The 15,211-nt window shown below is 43.4% G+C and overlaps 1 long non-coding RNA gene across 1 annotated transcript; it reads right to left on the bottom strand.

The window, feature by feature from the left end:
• Nucleotides 1-2,712: 2,712 nt before the first annotated feature.
• On the bottom strand, nucleotides 2,713-9,047 carry LOC148844832 (uncharacterized). Its single transcript, XR_016101828.1, has 2 exons — nucleotides 5,450-9,047; nucleotides 2,713-3,120 (listed from the first exon to the last, which is right to left on the bottom strand). It is a non-coding gene; the product is annotated as an uncharacterized LOC148844832 (long non-coding RNA).
• Nucleotides 9,048-15,211: the final 6,164 nt, after the last annotated feature.

Raw genomic sequence — 15,211 nt, forward strand, 5'->3', positions numbered from 1 at the left:
CCATCCAGTAGTCCCTTGTATCATTAATGGAATAAATCATTATTTGAGCAAATGCATTTCAACAAAATCATACAAGCATTAAGTTCAATAAACTCATACAAGCATACCTGCTACTCCCCCACCCCTTCCTCTCCTCTCTATCTCTCTCCCTCTCCCACCTTTGTATTTGATCAGGTTTCTAATTAGTTGATCAGATACAGAGGTGGGAGAGGCAGAGAGCTAGAGAGAGGGGAGAGAGGGAGAGGAGAGAGGAGATAGGGAGTGAGAGAGCGAGAGAGGGAGGGGGAGGGGAAACCTGATCAGTTGATCAGAAATCTGATATGATCCCCTCCCTTCCCCCCCCCCTTCCCCCCCCCCCTCTCTCCCCCCTCCCTATGTCTCTCTATCCTCTCTCATCTCCTCTCTATCTCCCACCTCTACATCTGATCAGAGGGAGATGGAGAGGAGAGAGGGGAGATGAGAGAGGAGAGAGAGAGGGGGAGGGAGAGGGGGGTTGATCAGTTGATCAGAAATTTGATCTGATCCCCTCCCCCCTCACTCTCTCCCATCTTTGTCTCATTTCTCTCTCTCCTCTCCCTCTCCCTGTATCTAATCAGATATAGGGAGAGGGAGTGGGAGATAGAGAGTAGAGAAAGGGGAGAGGAAAGAGAGAGCTAGAGGGAGGGGGAGGGGATATCTGATCAACTAATCAGAAATCTGATCTATCCCCTCCCCCTCCCTCCCTTCCCCTCTCTGTCTCCCCCCTCCCTCTGTCTCTCTCTCCTCTCTCCTCCCCTCCCTCTCTCCCATCTCTCCCTCTCCCTGTATCTGATCAGAGAGGAGAGGAGAGAGGAGATAGAGGGAGGGGAGGGGAAATCTAATAAGTTGATCCCCTCCCCCTCCCTCTCTCCCCCTCCCTCTGTCTCCTCTCTCCTCCCCCCTCCTACAAGGAGAGGGACGGGGAGATAGAGAGTATAGAGAGGTGAGAGGAGAGAGAGAGCTAAAGGGAATGGAAATCTGATCAATTGATCCCCTCCCCCCTCTCCCTCGAGGGAGATAGGGAGTAGAGAGAGGGGAGAGGAGAGAGGAGATAGAGAAATGGGAGAGAGAGAGAGAGAGAGGGGTGAGGGAAATCTGATCAACTGATCAGAAATCTGATCTGATCCTCTCCCCCTCCCTCCCTTCCCCTCTATCTTTCCCCCTCCCTCTGTCTCTCTCTCTCCTCTCCCTCTCCCTGTATCTGATCAACTGATCAACTGATCAGATTTGAGAGAGGGGAGAGGAGAGAGGAGAGAGAGAGAGGGGGATGGGCGATCTGATCAACTGATCAGATTTGAAATTGATCCCCTACTCCTCCCTCCCTTCCCCTATCTCTCTCTCCCCCCCTCTGTCTCTCTATCTCCTCTCTCCTCCCCCTCCCCTCTCTCCCATCTCTGTCTCATCTCTCTCCCTCTCTCTCTCCCTGTAGTAGAGAGGGGAGAGGGGAGAGGGGAGAGGGGAGAGGAGAAAGGAGAGGAGAGAGAGAGCTAGAGGGAGGGGAGGGAGAGAGGGGGAGGGGGAATCTGAACAACTGATCTAATCCCCTCCCTTCCCCTCTTTCCTCTCTCTATCTCCTCCCCCCTCCCTTTCTCCCATCTCTATCTCTGCCTCATCTCCTCCCCCCCTTTCAACTAATGCTATGCATCTTTATTCTTCTTAATGTAAAATATTTTTATTAAAAATAAAGAAAAAATGAGATCCCCCCTTCGTCTTCATCATCATCCTAACCGCCCTCCTCTTAAGGATGCTTACACCTCCTTGTGTTTGGGAGAATTACATGGAATGCCTTGCGTCATGCCTCCACAATTTAAAATATTGATAAAAACATCCCATGAGGTTACTCATTACTGATAAATCATAAAAACCTCCCTTTAAGGTGGTAAATCTGGGTGTGTAAAGCTGTTGTGATCTAGTGTAAGGTTCTAAAAGGCTAATGGCAGAGGCATAGCAGTTGGATCTCATAGAGGCAAGGTACAAGCTTCAAGGTGTTTTGAGGCATAAGCCTAAAAAAGGAAGCAAATCATAAATAATAAAGACATGAAAAACATAAAATTAAAACTTCATTTGGATATATTAGACACAAAATTATATTCTTTGTTCCAATACACCCCACTACATCAAAAGGGGTGTATCGAATATCAACACTTTGAAATTTGAACCATGCACATCTTTTTATTATTATTTTTTAAATTTTGCATCAAAAGCATAGTTAGTTTTATGTTATTTAATTATTAAAAAGGAGCTCCTTAAAATACTAGTTTTTCCCCAAAATCTAAACACTAGAAAGTGTTCAAGTATGGGGTAAGTGGGCAAGTGGATAAGAATAAAGCATGAACAATAAAGCAAACTATTTTCTTACACATTTATATGCATTTATTTGTTATTTGTATGTTTATTTTTTGTCCAATACCTTAAGGCCAGCGTCTTGAACATTTTGAGGCCAAAGGCCCAAAGGCATAAACCTCAAACAACTCAAGGCTTAAGCCTTGCTAGTGAAGTCTGAGGCTATTGAGGCCAGGCCTTTTTTCTTAGCCTTGCCTCAAGGCTTAGGCCTTTGGCCTTGCCTCAACAGCCTTCTAAAACAATGGTTTAGTGTAGTGTAGGTAAGTTAACATGTACCCTAACTAAAAGGCCTGCGTTGTACCTGCTGAAACATGGCAGAAAGGGATAGATTGAAATTGAAAGCTTGCAACATCAAAGACAATCCAGTTCAATAATTTAAATTCAACCTCCCACAAGTTGGTATGTTTTTAAAACAACGATTTATATGGCATGGTTCAAGGTGTAATCATGTAACCAAGTGGGAAGGCAATACAAACACTTCAGAGGAGTGACAGAAAGCTCGGCTCTAATGACATCCTCCAATCCTACTGTCCTATAATACGTTTGAACTCTTGGAAGTACTTCTCCCACATTGCTCCTGAGGATGACTTCAATATCTGAAGGCGTTGGTTACTCAGAGAACATCTATCAACGCTCAATTTTGGGGATCCTGAAACAGGGGCTGTACAATGCTCAATGTGAATATCACTGGATGTCGATGAGGATTCATTCACCAGGGCCAAGCCTGAGAAAACACCAAGGAAGCAGAGCAATGTAAACCTGAGAAGATAAAAGGCAAACAGAAACATCAGCACTTGCAGACTTCTAAAACACTCCCCACGAAGCCTAAAATGCTACCCTACTCTTCCAAAATAAAGAAAAGTGTCACATTATAAATATTATGATAATGCAAAACTTGCCACAGATAAAGTGCTAATCTCACTGTGGAAGGACGCAGAAGATCTTTGATCATAAATGAAACAAAATTCCATCTATCACCTAAAATGCTACCCTCAACTTCCAAAAAAAGGCAAAAGAGGTATTAAGCTGTAATTGAAACTACATCTTAGACCAACACTAGTCAATATTCACCCAAAAATATCAATGAATCATCCTTGAATGATTGTCTCTGCAACAGTTCCTCAAGAACAACTAGAAGGTTCCAGGTTCTCATTCATAGATTTGTGATGCTATTTTCTGGGTGACTGCAATAATAGTTCAAGAACATTGACTTAGGATTTACAGTAATAATCACAAAAGGCAGGCACTTGAGACCTCGAACTTGAAAATTCTCAACAAGATCCTTAGCTCAGGCATTCAAAAAGGAAGAGCTCGTTCAACCATAATGTCTTCAACTTCCTTACTTGTTTAAAAATTAAAGAATAATGAAATTAGAAATGTTATGGTAGAACAGTGACCGCTCAGAATTTTTTTTTTTTTGTACAGATAATAGCATATTTAAGGTGCACATACAATATCATTTAAAACCTTAAATGACTCAAAACAGGAGAACAATTATTACCAAAGTTTGCAGCCTGTAGTGGGTTTAGTTTATGTAAAGAGCACAAGCATAGAATTCATCAAATGTTTCAATTTTCAAATAGAACCAAATATAGATGTCATATCAAGGTAATCATATATAAGATTATATATAATACATCTGTTCAAAACTACAACAGACTAAAGAAATAGAGATTATATAGAGCTCACCTTCTTGAACTGATACCATTAGTAATGAACCTGACATTTAGAATTTCAGACAAGACCCAACCCGACATCACTAAACAACAACTAGCTTTTGAAAAAAGGGTAAAATATAAAAACATCCCATGAGGCTGCTAAAAATCACAAAAACCTCCCCTGAGGTTTTTTATTTTCATAACCCCCCTGTGGTTTTGAAAAAAACTGCAGTAACCACCCTTCCATCATTGTTATAGACTGGAAACGTTGGCCTAATAAGTGTTTTTTTATTGAAAATTATTTAACCCTTACGTCTATCAATTCATATGAAGATTTAATAAAGTACCCCATAACAACTTTAACTTTTACCCTAGAAGGGCAAATCTGACATTTTGAATTATGTAGAAAGGTGCACTAATTTTAGTAAATTCCAAGTTTCCATTACTGGAACAATGACCAAAGGGAGGTAACTGCAGGTTTTTTCAAAATTAAATGGGAGGCCTTTATTAAAGTGAAAACTTAGGGGAGGTTTCTATGGTGGTAAATCTATCCTCATAATCAACTTCCATCATCATCTAAATGGATGAAGGCAGGATACATGGAGGATGCTTATTATGAATTGAAGCTATTTGAGAACAGCTGAAATGGCAAAACTGAATGGCTTATTGCTTTGTCACAATATAAATAGTCCTGTTTTCTCTTTTTTTCTTAAGTTATTGAAGAATGATTCTTGAATGTTTGTTTTTCTGCAATTCTCGAAGTTTGAGATTTGAGTAGACCTCTGTCTCTAATTCAGTGGCAACATCATTCCTCCCCTCCCCCTCCACACCCCCACCCATTTGGGTTTTCTTACATTTCTATATAAGATCTTCAAGGCGCTGTAGACCCCCCCCTCCTTGGTACCCATTCTGCAAGCAACTGTTGGGGAGTAGACATTAATATTTTTTAGTGATTATCGGATGGTTTTGGCAGGGATGGACAAGGATGAAGAACAGGAAGATGCATGAAATGTAAAATCTAAACCTACAATACAAAAGCAGAGAACCAGTCAATCATAAACTGCTTCCAAGATTAACGCCGGTGCAATAGGCACTTACATGCAATTCAATTGATTAGGCAAAATTTTCTTTCTTTTCTTTCTTAGGGATAAAACTCAAAATCATGCTTCAAATCTCATGAACAAGGCTCCATGCTAAGACAGAGGAACATAGCAAACCCAGAAATTGAAAAAAAGAAAACAAAATTATGTATACAACTCCTGAAGTGCCATAATAGTAAGATATCCCCCTCACTAGATCCCGCTATAGATGAATCAAAATAAAAAAGGAAAGTAAGCATCTTTATGTTCTTAAAAGAGCAAGTAAAAGAATGGAAGACAAGATAATGGATTCATTATCATAAGACGAGAGTGTTTTGAATTAGAACATACCTAACAAGAAGAACACAGCGTTATGGATGGAAGCTGCAGTAGCATGAATCCACATATTAACTAATTCTCAGTAGAGGGAGAGCATCAATCACCACATTTCAACACAAGGAACATGAAATATCTTCGGCCAATTTTCACCAGTCTCCCTTGAGCATCGTTCCTCCAAATGGGGACAACCATAAATACGAAGATCCCGTAATCTCGTCAATTGCCTCATTTCTTCCGGTAGAGATTCCAAATTGGGGATATAATAGATTTGAAGATGTTGAAGCGATTTGAGGTTTCCAAGTGACTGTGGTAGAGATACTAAATCAGGCACATCATTAATCTCGAGGCTTTGAAGTGATGGGAGGGTTCCCAACCCCTTGACATTATTGAAGGGACAGTGAGAAATACGAAGGTCTCGGAGAGATTGGAGGTTCTCCAAATCCTGTGGCAGCCGCTGTAATTTTGGAAGGCTTTCAATCGTCAACTCTTTCAGGGCAATAAGAGCTTGGATTCCCTCCAACGAACAAAAATCTGGACATTCTTCAATCTGTAGCTCCTCAAGGGCGGTGAGGTATTGCAAGCCTTGTAACTGAGACAAGGACGTCAAATTTGAGCATTCCTTAATAGTAAGAGTCCGGAGAGAAATCAAACCTTGCATCGCCTTCTTCTCTGCAGGAAGTGGAAAACCTTTGAAGTCTTCTTGAGAGGAAGTTGTTGTGGTTGTCGTCATATCAACCGTCCTGCACCTCGTCTTCATCAGCAGTGTTGACTGTAATTGTTGGGCACTACAATGACACAACTCCATCTTTTCAACAGTAGGATGTGAAGGAATTGTTTTCAATTTAGGGCAGTTGGACATCTCCAAAGAGGAAAGGAGAGGGAATAATGGTACCCCCATATCCATTCCATCAATTACATCCTCATTGTCTCCAGCTCCACACCGTTCCTCCAAATTAGGCATGTCACAGAGGAAGAGTTTTTTTAATGATGGGAATATGGACGATGATGCATCTCCTCCCTGAACTTGACATTGTCTCCTCCAATTCCATACATTAATCTTCTTTAGGGCTGTCAAATCATGTAGTTCTAGATCCTTAAGGAAAGGGAGTGGACCAAAGATTTCAAAACATTCGCATCTTCTACAATGCCCTATCACAATTCGAACTAGATTTGGAAGGACGGAGGGTTTTATCATTCAAGAAGGAAACCTGATCCCCCAATAAGAATACATTATCAACTGTTTGAGATTTGGATGTGGCTGGAGTTCTTCATACACCTTTTCCTGTAGTCGTATTGCATCTGCATCTGCGTTTTCATCATACTCACATGTGAGACAAAACCTTCTCTTCCTGCGGTTGGCTATTAATGGTTGTTGGAGAACGGCGATGAGATGGGGCTTTTGAAGGCTCTACGGGTAGTGGAGTGAAATTCAGTTCGGATTGGAGGAAGAACCTTGTCCTTGTTCTGACTTCCGATGGTCTCCGAACTTAAAGAAAGGGTGTAAGAATAGAGGGTCCCAACAGTGTAAGAATAGAGGATCCCAGCGGTTTACACTCGAGGATTCAAGAACGAATTGGGTTCTCTCCTTGACGCCTGTCAAAACAAGAACATCTTTAAAACCCATTAGTTTTCTTGGTGCCATCTCTGGTTGTATATGATCGTAGATCTGAGATTTGAGTTTGAGAAAACCAAAATAAATTTGGATTTTTTGGTCTTATATGCCTGTTAGCATCATCTAATTGAACCAGACGGACAGAAATCAGCCCCAAACTCAAATAGAGTAATAGATACCTAATCTGACTCGCATTTTTGCTTCTGATTCATCATCTCTTCTTGTTGATGAAAGATTATTCTAATGAATTTTTTTGGTACTGATCAATCGTATAAAATTTTGTGAGAGAGATTTCAGTATGGAGATAAGCCTCGGCAATCTTACAAAGGTGTCAAAAATTTTCATTTTGAAAATTTAAAGAAGAATGATGGGCAAAAGAGTCTTTAAATCCTTCGTTAACGAACACTGACGATAAGGGAAGTATTGGTCAATTGATGATTTCAGCTTGGGGCTTTTGAAAACACAAATGCTTGGTTGTTTCAACCCAAACCCGGTCCATTGACACTTTTTTTTGGTCCGTCCAAATTGATTTTGGACTAGACCCTTTAAAATGAAGGATGTTATTGTGAAGTGGGACCATTTTATAAAAGCTAAAATGACAAAACTGAATGACTTACTTCGTCTTTGATCAAGTTACTTGAGAATTATGGCAAGGGTTTCTTGCCTCCGTATCTCTATTTTCCTAAATTATTGAAGAATGTTTTTCTGAATGTTTGAAGTTTGTATTTTGAATAGTCATGTTTCTCTATTTCATCAGAGGCAATATCATTGCTCCCTGCCTCCCCCTCTTTCCTTGGGAACCCGGGCACCAGTCAGGTCGGCCTGGCGAGGCCTGGCGTGACCTGCACTCGGCCTGGTGTGACTGTACGCGGCCTGCACGCATCCTAGCGTGGCCTGTGCGGCCTGGTGCAATCTACGTGTGGCCTGCGCGACCTGGCTGACCTGGATCAGCCTAGTACATGATCCGACCTAGCCGCCCATAAGACGCCCACCAATAAACTCGACATGCATACCCCACGAGCTCGGTATCTCACCAAGGAGCTCACCAATGAGCTCGGTAGCTCACCAAAGAGCTCGCCAAAGAGCCAGGCAGTTCGGTAGAGCTCGCCACAAGCAGCTCGGCATAGCTCCCCCGGGCAGCTCGTCACTTGTAGGGTAGCTCGGTACAGGAGTAGTTTGGCGTATCGTAGGAAGATTTCCTGCTTGACAATCTGGCCTAAACACCAACCCGCCGACTGACACAGGCACCGACTTGACAACCTGGCCCAGACACCGACCGGCCGACTGACGCAGGCGCCGCCCTGACAACCTGGCCGCCTGACACAAGCACCAGCCTGACGACCTCGAGGAGTTCACCACCGTACCCCAGTTCTGATGGGATGTGACAAGTCTTACCGTTTGGAGGCTTTTCACCTACCTAACCCACGAGGACTCCGGTATATAAAGACCTCACCCCCCAAAGGGAGGAGGAGGGAAAAAAGAGAGGTAATCCCTGCTCTCTAGCTCTCTCGTTTCTCCAATATCATCTTCAAAGCTTTCTACAATTAGAGTGCTAACTTAAGTGAGGGAGAGTCCCCGCCGGGAAAATACCCGCAGATCCTCTGGTTCAGTTCTCGCAGGTCCCTGAGCTCCCGCCGCTTTCAAAGAGGAGGAAAAGGTGGAGTTCTCGCAGGTCCCTCAGCTCCCACCGCCTACAAAGAGGAGGAAAATGTGGAGTTCTCGTAGGTCCCTCAGCTCTCGCCGCCTACAAAGAGGAGGAAAAGATGGAGTTCTCGCAGATCCCTCAACTCCCACTGCCTACAAAGGAAAGAAAATCACCTCATGCAGAAGGCAGCCGGGTTGCGTTGCACCAGGGAGCTCCACCATTCTCTGAGTCACAAGCCGCCTAGTAGGCAGTTCGCCACCAGGCAATTCGCACCAGGCAGTTCGCCACCAGGCAGTTCACCACCAGGCAGCTCGCCACCAGGGAGCTCGCTACCAGGCAGTTCTCCACCATGGAGTTTGCCATCAAGTAGCTCATCACCAAGGCACGTCACCACCGGGTCTAATAACGAGGTACTTAGCCAAAAAATTTATACATCACAAAAAATGGTACGTGACCAGAAACGGTTACATCAATTGGCACCGTCTATGGGAACACGCTACAAAAAGCTAAGTTCGCATCCTACAAAAGCTAAGTTCTCATCTTACCAAAGCTAAGTCCTCACTTTTTAGAAATTGAAGTTATCGCTTTATAGTTTACATTTTTTTATGAACTCAAAGACTATGCAGGGAGCTAACAGTAGTTCTACCAACCTTACTTTCAATTCAGATAATGCCTCATCAGTCATCTCCACAAGGTCCCCCCTACAAAGATGAGCTCTTTGTGGCTTCCGCGGGAGTTGGCGGCCAACAGACTACATAGGTGCCCTTACCGGTCGAGCCTTCCAAGGCTCCCATGTGAGCTGGTGACCTAAAGTTAGTAGTGCTGCCCCCGAAGGTTGAGCTCCTATTAGCTTCTTGTAAGAGTGGGTGACTGGCATTACGAACCTGATGCAGCACAATCATAGCTCGACACCTCACAGGCAAAGCCTACGGGCCACATTACTGCTTAAGACTCGGTCGCCTCTCCGGCACGGGCAAAGTCAAAAAAAAGTAGACTACGAGTCACTCCCAAAGCCTACGGACCACATTATTGCTTAAAACCCAGTTGCCTCTCCAGCACGGGCAAAGTCAAAAAAGAGTAGACTACAAGTCACTCCCAAAGCATACGGGCCACATTACTGCTTAAGACCTGGTCGCCTCTCTGGCACGGGCAAAAGTCAAAGAAGAGTAGACTACAAGTCACTCCCAAAGCCTACGGGCCACACTATTGCTAAATACCCAGTCGCTTCGTCAGTATGAGCAAAATCAGCAGAAGTGAACTATAAGTTGCCCCTAGAGCCAAAGGGCTACACTACTGAACTAGCGGAGACCTCCTCACCTTATTGGCAACTCACCACATACAGGCAGATCCCAAAGCCTAAGGAATTGGATCAGCACTTTCTAGCTCATCGACTTACGGGCCAAAAGAAGAAATCTAATCCCTTTGCTAAGTTACTCTCAGCTCGGGAGTGGGGGGCAATTGAAGAGGGCAGATTTGGCCCTCCAATGAAATTGTGACATGTGGCACCTCGTAACAACTAGGCAAACACCCAGGCAACAACTTACCAAGTTGGTGACCCACGCGGCCTACGGGCGGCCTGCACGCGGCCTGCATGCGGCCTGGCGCGGCCTGCACTGCCTAGCGCGACCTGCGCGCGGCCTGCGCGACCTGGCCGACCTGGATCAACCTAGCACATGATCCGACCTAGCCGCCCATAAGACGCCCACCGATAAACTCAGCATGCATACCCCACGAGCTCGATAGCTCACCAAGGAGCTCGCCACAAGCAGCTCGGCATAGCTCCCTCGGGCAGCTCGCCACTTGTAGGGTAGCTCAGTACAGGAGTAGTTTGGCGTATCGTAGGAAGATCTCCTGCCTGACAACCTGGCCTAGACACCGACCCTCCGACTGACACAGGCGCCGACCTGACAACCTGGCCCAGACAGCGACTCGCCGACTGACACAGGTGCCACCCTGACAACCTGGCCCAGACGCCGACCTGGCCGCCTGACACAATCGCTAGCCTAACGACCTCGAGGAGTTCACCACCATACCCCGGTTCTGATGGGATGTGACGAGTCTTACCCTTTGGAGGCTTTTCACCCACCTAACCTGCGAGGACTCCGGTATATAAAGACCTCAGCCCCCAAAGGGGAGGAGGAGGGAAAAAAGGAAAGTAATCCCTACTCTCTAGCTCTCTCGTTTCTCCAATATCATCTTCAAAGCTCTCTACAATTAGAGTGCTAACTTAAGTGTCGGAGAGTCCCCGCCGGGAAAATACCCGCAGGTCCTCTGATTCAGTTCTCGCAGGTCCCTGAGCTCCCGCCGCTTTCAAAGAGGAGGAAAAGGTGGAGTTCTCGCAGGTCCCTCAGCTCCCGCCGCCTACAAAGAGGAGGAAAAGATGGAGTTCTCGCAGGTCCCTCAGCTCCCACTGCCTACAAAGGAAAGAAGATCACCTCATGCAGAGGGCAGTCAGGTTGCACTGCACCAAGGAGCTCCACCATTCTCTGAGTCACAGGCAGCCTAGTAGGCAGTTCGCTACCAGGAAGTTCGCCACCAGGGAGCTCACCACCAGACAGTTCCCCACCAAGAAATTCGCCACCAAGTAGCTTATCCCCAAGGCAAATCACCACCGGGTCAAATAACGAGATACTTAACCAAAAAATTTATACATCACAAAAAATGGTACGTGACCAGAAACGGTTACATCGGTTACCATTTTTTTTGTCTGATTTTGGGAGGGATGGCCATAGCAAGGATGAACGAGAGAAGAAATCAGTCACCTTTTGAGTTCTGGCATGTGCTTTCACAGCTATTTTTCTTAGAGTGCCAACACTTTGACTTCTATCTGGAGCAAGATGTACAAAATGTAAAAGCTTAACCTATAATACAAAATCAGAGAATGAGTCAGTTATTATAAACTGCTTCCAAGATTATATATAACAACTATATGCGGACTTAGGTTGATGTTTTATTTTGTTAAAGAAAAACAATCAGATGATAGGTTATACCTCAAAAAGTTAAAGGTTATGAAACACATAAAATTCAATTGATCAGGTAAAACTTTCTTTCTTTGCTTTTTATACTTAATTGGGATAAAACTCAAAATCATGTTTCAAATCTCATGCTAGGGCAAATGACATAGCTAAATGAGAAACAGGGCAAAAGGAAATATGTATATTTAAGATGGGTTTAATACTTCCATTTCCAAGGATCAACAAAAAGGCACAAGTTGGATATTCTGATTTATAAATGTTTCTTAATACAGAGTTTTGATATATAAGAAGAAAAATGACTAGAGAAAAAGCTCTATAACCTTTGAAATATATTCTGCGCGCCTCGCTTCGTTCTGCAAAGAAGAGAGCCCCCTGGGGGAATGAAAGCACTTGCAAGGCCTCAACAGGTATAGGAAACGCTTGAATCCAGCAGGCAGGTTCCAGGCTCTTGCCACATCACACATGCAGTGGTTTAATTCTGAAACAAATCTCATAATTCTTCAAGTGCCATAATAAGGTTCCCATCACTACTAACTAGATCCTGCTTTAGATGAATCAAAACAAAAAAATAAGGAAAGTAAACATCTTCAGATTCTTAAAAGAGCAAAGTAAAAGAACAGAAGATAAACACAAGAGGAGAGGGTTTTGAGTTATAACGAACCTAACAGGAAGAAGAAGATAGAATTATGGATGGAAAGCCCATCATCAATCACCACATAGAAATAACGAACCTAAGGGAAAGTGAGGTTTCCAAGTGACCGTGGTAGAGAGATCAAATTAGGGAAACCAACAATTTCAAGATTAGGTTTTGAAGCCCCTGGAATAGACTTGATAGATAAGAGGGGAGACACTTTGAAATACTAAGTGATGGTGCACAATCCGGCTGGTCCTAACTGTCAACGATCTTGCCTCTGACTGGAGCAACGGGAAGCCTGAAATGGAGAAGATGAGGGAACTTCGGGAGAAACCCGATGAAATTGCTTTGAAGCTCAAGTTAGTACTCTCAAAGGCAAGATAAAACCAAATGGCGCAAAGTTTGCATACCTTGTTGTTGGGGGTAAGGGGTCTTTTATAACCACTTTGCGCACTCACTCCGAGACTTCTATCAGGTCGGGTATGATTACTTTTGTGTTTCTGCCAGTTCGGGCGTTATCCCTTCCACTGGGACAGAACCGCCACAGTTCCTTGTTGGAGCCGTCTTTGTAACTGGAGATGGCGGTGGTAGGTGGCCGTTTGGAGTGCGGCTGTCAAGCGTCAGATTCCAAGTTAGTCAGGTGCGGCGCCCCTGGATACGAACTTCTTCGATGTCAGGCATGCTATGGTTGTTCAGTTTGGCGTCCTAGAGGCAAAGTGCTGGAGTGATGAACGAGATAAAGTCTTGAGTTCGGAGGTGTGTCCCGAATTACCGTAGGGCAAGTGGAGAGGTGTGTCCCGAATTGCCGTAGGAAGAAAAAAGAATTCAGAAAAGTCGAAATTCAAGGAGGAAAGCGAGAAAATCAATTCGTGGAGAGCAACACGTAGGCTTGAGTTGTTCCTCCGCGTTTTCCAAGCCAGCCACGTGGCACTATATAACCGGTTTCCGACGCGGCCCGTTAATATTTGCCTAGTGACGCGTGTTGGTTGACGGTCTCCGTCATGAAGTCCGCGACTGCATCCTACCTCCGGAAAGGGCATCCTGGCTGGTGGCTGCTACCTAGAGCCACGACAGGAGGCGTCGACTAACGGCTTAGGGCCGTCATCTTGCCGTTAATCCACCAACCACTAATGACATTTTCACCACGTGGCCAAAACGGTATACTGGTGGGGCCCGGAGTAGATGGTCGTCGAAGACACGTTGTAGTATCAAATCTCGTGTCAGCCCATGCAACCTTAGTGGCTTCAAAGCCTGACTGACCTTTGGTTAGTTGAAGAGGGAGCGCAGGTAACCACGGGCACCAGTTAAAAGAAGCAAGAACATGGAATAATTGATTGACGATTTTGCCCCTGGGTTTTCATTTACTGACGTAGACATCCTGTCTTTTTTGTCTCTTCTTTTTCTGCTTTTTTTTTTATGTTTTTTCAATTCCTGTTTGTTAATTTCCATTTAACAAACAGTTTCAGGAATCATGTAGAAGCACGTGCCTCTCTCTCTCTCTCCGACTCTACCTATCCACCTTTATATAAGGCATGTGAGTGTGAGCTAGTGTGGGCACACATACTAAAAGTAATAATCACATCCATGTGAAAGCTTCATTTCTTGAGCATATCACTACTAAAAAGGTTGGGATTTTTAGACCTCATTCCATCTCAGAATTAAAATGGATTTGAACTGTAGATCTACGACAATTCAAATTTATGAATACTTTCATTTATAACATTTATATCCATCTGTGTATTAGCATCAATTCTGAGTTGACATGTATCCCTAACGTGGAATTAGGATTTTAAAGATAGATTAAACGGTAAAAACCTTAAAAAATTTATAAATTAGTAAATTACCCAACGGAAATCAGATTCAGTACTCACAAAGACCATGTTTTTATGGCCTTTTATAATAATGCATTGAATTATTTTATAAAAAAATATTCTCAATACAAAAATGCAAAGGACTATATGAACGATGTGAACACGGTCTTGTGAAGAATAAATCAGATTCGGACTGCAATTTGGTCAAAATCTGGATTTACTCCCAATAAAAAAAAAATCATCATTTATGCCCATATAAAAAACTTCAGTTATGTGGTGGGCTGTGGAGCCAATGATAGTGGTAAAAGATATGGGATCCACAGTAAAGAGTTGAACGTGGAACAACATTATTATTGGTTCCACAGCAGTTCAGCTATAAAACATGTCATGCTGAACAGCTATTGTGTTCAGTTATAAAACATGTTTGAGTTGTGCGGGTATAGAATGTGTTGGAATGTGTTGGAGAGTATTCTATTGTGAGGATGTCGGAAAATTGATAAAATTTCAATAGCCCAATATAAAAGTCCAATTCTGATGCAGTGTAAATATTTTAAATAGGATACCACAATTACACCCCTAAACCAAAACCCTAACTCCCAACTCTAGTGATGGTAGAATTTGATTTAACTCCCAACTCTGGTGATGGTAGAATTTGATTCCAAATCTCTGTTACAATCAGCCAAAGACTTAATTATAAACTAGTTAACTAATATCTTTCTAGAATCTCCTTGAGAGTTGAGATCCCACTAGCATTTAGGGCTCAGAGATTTTATTCTTATCTAATATTAAGGCCCTGTTCGCTTTTCGGTAAGTTGGTTATCCAGGTAAATGTAATTATTTGGGTAAATTTTTTCTAGGAAACATTTATCCGAGTAAGTGCATTTACCCATAAACAAGGCAATGACCATTTTAATCATAAAAATCCATTATTAAAAAGGGCATTTTTGTCCTATTCAAGTCTTGGCAACTTCCTCCTTATGTGGGAAAGTTATTTACCCACCTAGGAGATGGGTATTACTTACTCGGGTAAGTGATATTCAGGAAAATAAACTTTCCTTAATCCCTACATAAATCTAAAAAAAAAAGTCAAAATCCCA

The sequence above is a fragment of the Nelumbo lutea genome, chromosome 7 (genome assembly GCF_056320005.1).
Source record: "Nelumbo lutea isolate HS-2025 chromosome 7, American lotus-T2T, whole genome shotgun sequence".
Taxonomy (NCBI): Eukaryota; Viridiplantae; Streptophyta; class Magnoliopsida; order Proteales; family Nelumbonaceae; genus Nelumbo; species Nelumbo lutea.